The 6,000-nt window shown below is 42.0% G+C and overlaps 1 protein-coding gene across 4 annotated transcripts in view; it reads right to left on the bottom strand.

Annotated features, from left to right (window-relative positions):
- The window catches only part of pax5 (paired box 5), a 54,650-nt gene that overhangs the window by 24,545 nt on the left and 24,105 nt on the right, over positions 1–6,000 (bottom strand). The window lies entirely within an intron of this gene.

Below are 6,000 nucleotides of genomic sequence, written 5' to 3'. Positions count from 1 at the left end.
AATCTAATGTGAATTGCAGAGGGAGAAACCAGTCTCAGGCAATGATGGAGAAATGAAGGGAGGTGTGTGTTGATACAATTATTTAGTGAGGCAGATGTGGAGAGAGAAGTTGGAGCAAAGTATGGACTCATGAACCCCACTGAGCTGATTTCAGACTGAGTGACTTCATAGATTGTGGAGACTCAGAGAAAATGCTATACAAATGCAATCCAATTCTCTCATTCTTGATCTCTCAAAAGTACACTCTCGCCTCTCATATATAACACACCTCTCCATTCCTCTTGTCGTATCACTCATACACACACAGACACACACATATATATTGCTGGGATATCATAGTATTAGAGCGTGAGCTCTCGTATCCTGCAGTTATTGCAAGGCTGAGGGACTGAACGAGACAATTATAAGAACTCTGAAGAGTCGCGGCCCACAAATGATTAGAAAAGAGAGAACCAGAGAGAAAGATAAAGAGAAAAAGGGGATGAGGGTGGAAATCCCCCTCCATAGAGCCAATTCATTGCTTCAAACCGCTCCTGAGAGCCTATTTTAGTCCTGGGGTCACTGTGCGTTTTTTGTGTGGGAGTGTGTGTTTGGTGTGTGGCGTGTGTTTAGGTCAGTGTGTGAGCGTGTGTCCGGTGGCAGAGACACTGATATGACAGATAGTTGGAGAGGGGAAAGGAGCTTCAATTTTATTTTCATTTGGACAGGGAATACAGATCCATTTGTGCAAGACTCTGATCCTAAAGAAAAACAAAGACTGATGTAAAAAAAAGAAAGAAAGTGGACAAACTAGAACAAGGGCTTCAGGGAATTTGACCAAATTCAACATTACATGATAATTACACTTCATTACAAGTTGGCTCTTATTATCCATTACCATCCCTTATTTCCAAACCACAGCCAAGATACTTCACAGAATTTATTTTAATTTTTAAAAGGATCATAACCAAAGCAGAGTCAGGGATACTCTTATTTCTTTAACTCCCTCATTTGTAAGCAGATTATTTCATTTGACATTTCTAGTGGCATTTATTAATGCTGACTCGAGAGCCATCATGTGAGGCAGTACACCTGCCCAGGTCCCGAAGAACACCTTCGGATTCAAAGCCAATATAAGATAGTGGCCACACTGTGGAATTACAACTCTGGGTCTGTCATGGAAAGCCATTTAGACGGAAAATAATGTCTCCCAATAAATTAATCAAATAATGATCAATAATTCCCAGCTGTATAATACTACACCTGGTTGCAAACTCTTTTATTTTCCGAGTTTAGGTGGTAATGTCATTGACACAAGGAATGTTTTTCAGTTCGCTGCAAAGACTTCTAGTGAACCTGGAATCAGGAGACAGTATCTGTCTGCCAACAAAAACACCTCACGCTCACAGAGTGCTGCATAAATCACAAAACCTCGCCATACCTTTTCAGTACACAAAACCTCTTTCACCCACTCTCTTACAAACACTGCTTGATCATAATCTCTCTTTCTCGTCTATAGTCACGCGCACACACACACACACACACACACACACACACACACACACACACACACACACACACACACACACACACACCACACACACACACACACACACACACACACACACACACACACACACACACACACAACACACACACCACACACACACACACACACACACACACACACACACACACACACACACACACACACACAAAGTCATATACAGGTGCTGGGAGCAGTGTGAGTGTATGGTCCAGGTCTCTGGTGACAGACCAATCAGGGGGGAGATAAAGCCAGTATGATGCTTTAGCCTGGTAACCCACGGCGACCCATTTAATCCCACCGGCCAGTCCCCATGATGGAATTCAATTGATCAATCATGTAGCTCTGATGGCACCATTTCAGCAAGCTTATTGCTTTCTGCTTCTGTCTGTCGCACACACACACACACACACAAAAATACACACACAAGACTGAATGCACACTGAAAGTCTCACCCTTGTCTCTCATGACGGAGTGTCTACAAAGTACAGACCGAAGGATACGACAGAACCTACTGTAATCAAGTAGTAAAAGCAAATCTTTAACTTGTAATAATCAATATACTCCATTCGTGTGTGTGTGTGTGTGTGTGTGTGTGTGTGTGTGTGTGTGTGTGTGTGTGTGTGTGTGTGTGTGTGTGTGTGTGTGTGTGTGTGTGTGTGTGTGTGTGTGTGTGTGTGTGTGTGTGTGTGTGTGTGTGTGTCTGAGGGTGTGGGTGGGTAGTTTGATATCCGGCTGGTCTCATTGTATCCATGGATGGGTAAAGAAACGCATTGCCGTGACGGGTTAAATCCTATTCACTGTTGGATACCCGTGCACAGGCACACACACACACACACACACACACACACACACACACACACACACACACACACACACACACACACACACACACACACACACACACACACACACACACACACACACACACACACACACACACACACACACACACACACACACACACACACACACACACACACACACACACAAACACACAGCTGCCTCTACCTCTGTGAGTCAGTCTCAGAAGGGAAGCGCTTCTTTTCCCTCTTTTTCAGAGCAGAACAAAACAAACAATGAACCCTTATTGTTCTCCTTTTTCCTCTCTCTTCCGCCTTCACTATCTATATGCTCTCTCTCTCTCTCTCCCTCTATCCCTCACCGTCTCCCTCTGACTAGGCCTGCAGTGGCCATTTATTCGACAACACAAGAACAGTTGAATTATTAAATCCAAATACCTTTGAGAATTAGATAGGTTGTCACCTGTTTGCGTGTTTCAGTGCATGTTTTGTGTGCATAGAAGTGTGTGTGTGTTCGTGTGTGTGTTTGTGTGTGTGTGACAAACTCCAGAGATCAAAGTTTTAGGGGGCGGGAGGCACTGAGAGAAACTCTTAAGTTAAGGGCGGAGCTCCCCTCCTTCCTCTCCTCCATCCTCCATCTTTTGCTCACACCCAGCATCTTTTATCTGCTAAGCTGCTGCATGTCACAGTGGATGCACAAGGGGGTGAGAGGTCATCTTGGCATTCTGGGTAAATCTTTCTTGTTCATATACATGTACACTTGTCAATAAAACTGAAAATACTTTTTATTCAAGGAAGATTCCCTTGAAATGCACACCTGTACATGTTTTAAATGAGCACGCACACACACACACACACACACACACACACACACACACAACACACACACACACACACACACACACACACACACACACACACACACACACACACACACACACACACACACACACACACACACACACACACACACACACACACACACACACACACACACACACACACACACACACACACACACACACACACACACACACACACACACACACAGAGAAGCTGTGTAAGAGAATAGGTTAAGATACAATAGTCCCCTTTTGGCCCCACAAGTCAAGTTCTTCCATTCACTCCCATTCATCTACATTTTGCCCCCAGCCTCCCCCCACTTCCCCTCGCTTTGGCTGGGGGCAGAGGTCACCACAGGGCATTACCCTCACACACTCCTCCTGCCGACACACACACATAACATGATCCCGCCTTCCAGTGTTCCCATCAGTTGCACAGCTGCCACTTCTATGCTTGTAAGGTTACAGCGCACATAAAAGGTTTCCTGCACAAAGGTTCATATATGATATTATTAGATGTGATATGATCTTATTAATCAAGTACATAATATCACAAAAGCCTATCTGACTTTTTTGGCAGCAGACATTTTGACTTATCAGAGCACAGGTGGCACAAATAACACCAACAGTAGGGTCAAAGGGAGCCATACTAGTAAACAATTACACATGACTGTATATGAGGTTGTTGTTGAAGAGGAACAACTTCATGGAATTCAGCTACCAATAATATTATTAATATTATTAATTGCACCTGTGAATTTTCCTGCCATCTCTGCTGTGAAAAGGTCTGGTTGATTTCCAAAACAAACTGAGAAATAAGGATTCTCTCAAATGCAAAATAATACTGGAAATCCCCTCATGTCTTTGATAATTTTTATGAATTTTATTCTCAAACAATGGACTGACAAAAGTCTTAATGCAGAAACATGCAAGTTCATTAAAAATAAAATCCAACAAAATGGTCAAGACATGAGGAAACACCCTGCATTATTTAGCATTTGAGTGAAATAGATAAGATAAGATAGTACTTTATTGATCTTTCCTGATAGGGTTTTTTTGGGCAGCAAAAACATTGTTTTCTTATTTTTATCAGGCCTATACAACACTGTCTTATTACTGCATAATGTAACAAATTCCCCGTACTAAGAGAAAGATACAGTATAACGACAAAGTCAACATGACATAGCTGTGTGATTGTGGGTCTTGTGTGTGTGTGTGTGTGTGTGTGTGTGTGTGTGTGTGTGTGTGTGTGTGTGTGTGTGTGTGTGTGTGTGTGTGTGTGTGTGTGTGTGTGTGTGTGTGTGTGTGTGTGTGTGTGTGTGTGTGTGTGTGTGTGTGTGTGTGTGTGTGTGTGTGTGTGTGTGTGTGTGTGTGTGTGTGTGTGAGACTTGTTTATGTATTTTTCCTTCTGTGTACAAATGTTTGTACCGACAAGCATATGGGAGATTGTGTGTGAGAAGCTTGCATTATTGTGTGTTGGTGTCTGTATTTGTGTGTCCATGTCAGTGCATGCTGTTCCCCCCTGTCGCCCCGTGCTGTGTGTGTGTGTCATTATCCAGCGGGGGCTGCTCTAATGGAAGCTGTGATTAGCAATGCTGTTAATTAGACCACAGAGCCAACCGCTCAGACCTCTGCCACAGGAACACTGCAGATAAAACACACAAGCCAAACGTGACGCGGAGCCACACAATGCTTAGTGGACGCTTCAGTGAAACGTGATAGAATACTTTCAATATGAATTGTGAAACACAATGTCCAGTCGTATAAAAAAAAAACAGACCACACATGTAGCACGTCATGTGAGAACAAAGTGAAACAATAATGCTCCTAATGAGATAACAGAGCTTCAATTTCAACTGTAGATTCGACCACAGTGTCTGTGCTACAGACAGCAGATCACACATAGTAATGTTGGATACATTTGTGTAATTATACATGACTTATTATTCTCGTCAATGCAATATGGCTTTATAAGAAAAGTAGATCCCTAATATACATCGTGAATTATTATAGCTTTTTTCAAAGATGTATCTCATAACACTTACTATGGCTTCGTTCCCAGTAAGACATTTCAATAAACTAGCAGTCAAACTGTGGACAACAAACGTCTGAAACAATATAAGTCACTCTTGTGCTTTTCATTCTATAAAAGTCAACATTTCTGCTGTGGAAAGAACAATTGTAGACCAGAATTGAGCATTATGAAATAATTATATGATGTGCTCTGTGGCCACTATAGTCAAGGTTCCTTCCTTATATTTGGGAATTTCTAACTGAATATCCGGAATTTCTTTAAAAGAAAATGCATATTTTCTACTTGATGGCACTATTTCTCCAAACGGGTACTATTAAACAATTTTAGGCGTACAACAATAACATTTAATTCAAGTTACCAAGCACCAGTCAGATTTTGGGGAAATATGGCATTTATGTTTATATCATGTATCAATTTAAGGGAGTTTATAATGTTCTAATGAATCTACAAAAGTCTGATGGTTTTTCTTCTGCTGCAATATTTGTATACACTGTTTGCGATATTTTTAGTTTTTGATGATAATCTGGCTTTTCCTCTTTTTTTATTAACTTCATATGTCAGAATTGTGTGTGTGTGTGTGTGTGTGTGTGTGTGTGTGTGTGTGTGTGTGTGTGTGTGTGTGTGTGTGTGTGTGTGTGTGTGTGTGTGTGTGTGTGTGTGTGTGTGTGTGTGTGTGTGTGTGTGTGTGTGTGTGTGTGTGTGTGTGTGTGTGTGTGTGTGTGTGTGTGTGTGTGTGTGTGTGTGTGTGTGTGTGGGGCCTAGCATTACTATACTTGTGGGGACCTAAATCTACAT

This window comes from Pseudochaenichthys georgianus, chromosome 1 (assembly GCF_902827115.2).
Source record: "Pseudochaenichthys georgianus chromosome 1, fPseGeo1.2, whole genome shotgun sequence".
NCBI lineage: Eukaryota > Metazoa > Chordata > Actinopteri > Perciformes > Channichthyidae > Pseudochaenichthys > Pseudochaenichthys georgianus.
The sequence above is the reverse complement of the archived record's forward strand: the minus strand, read 5'-3'. Positions and strand labels throughout refer to the sequence as shown.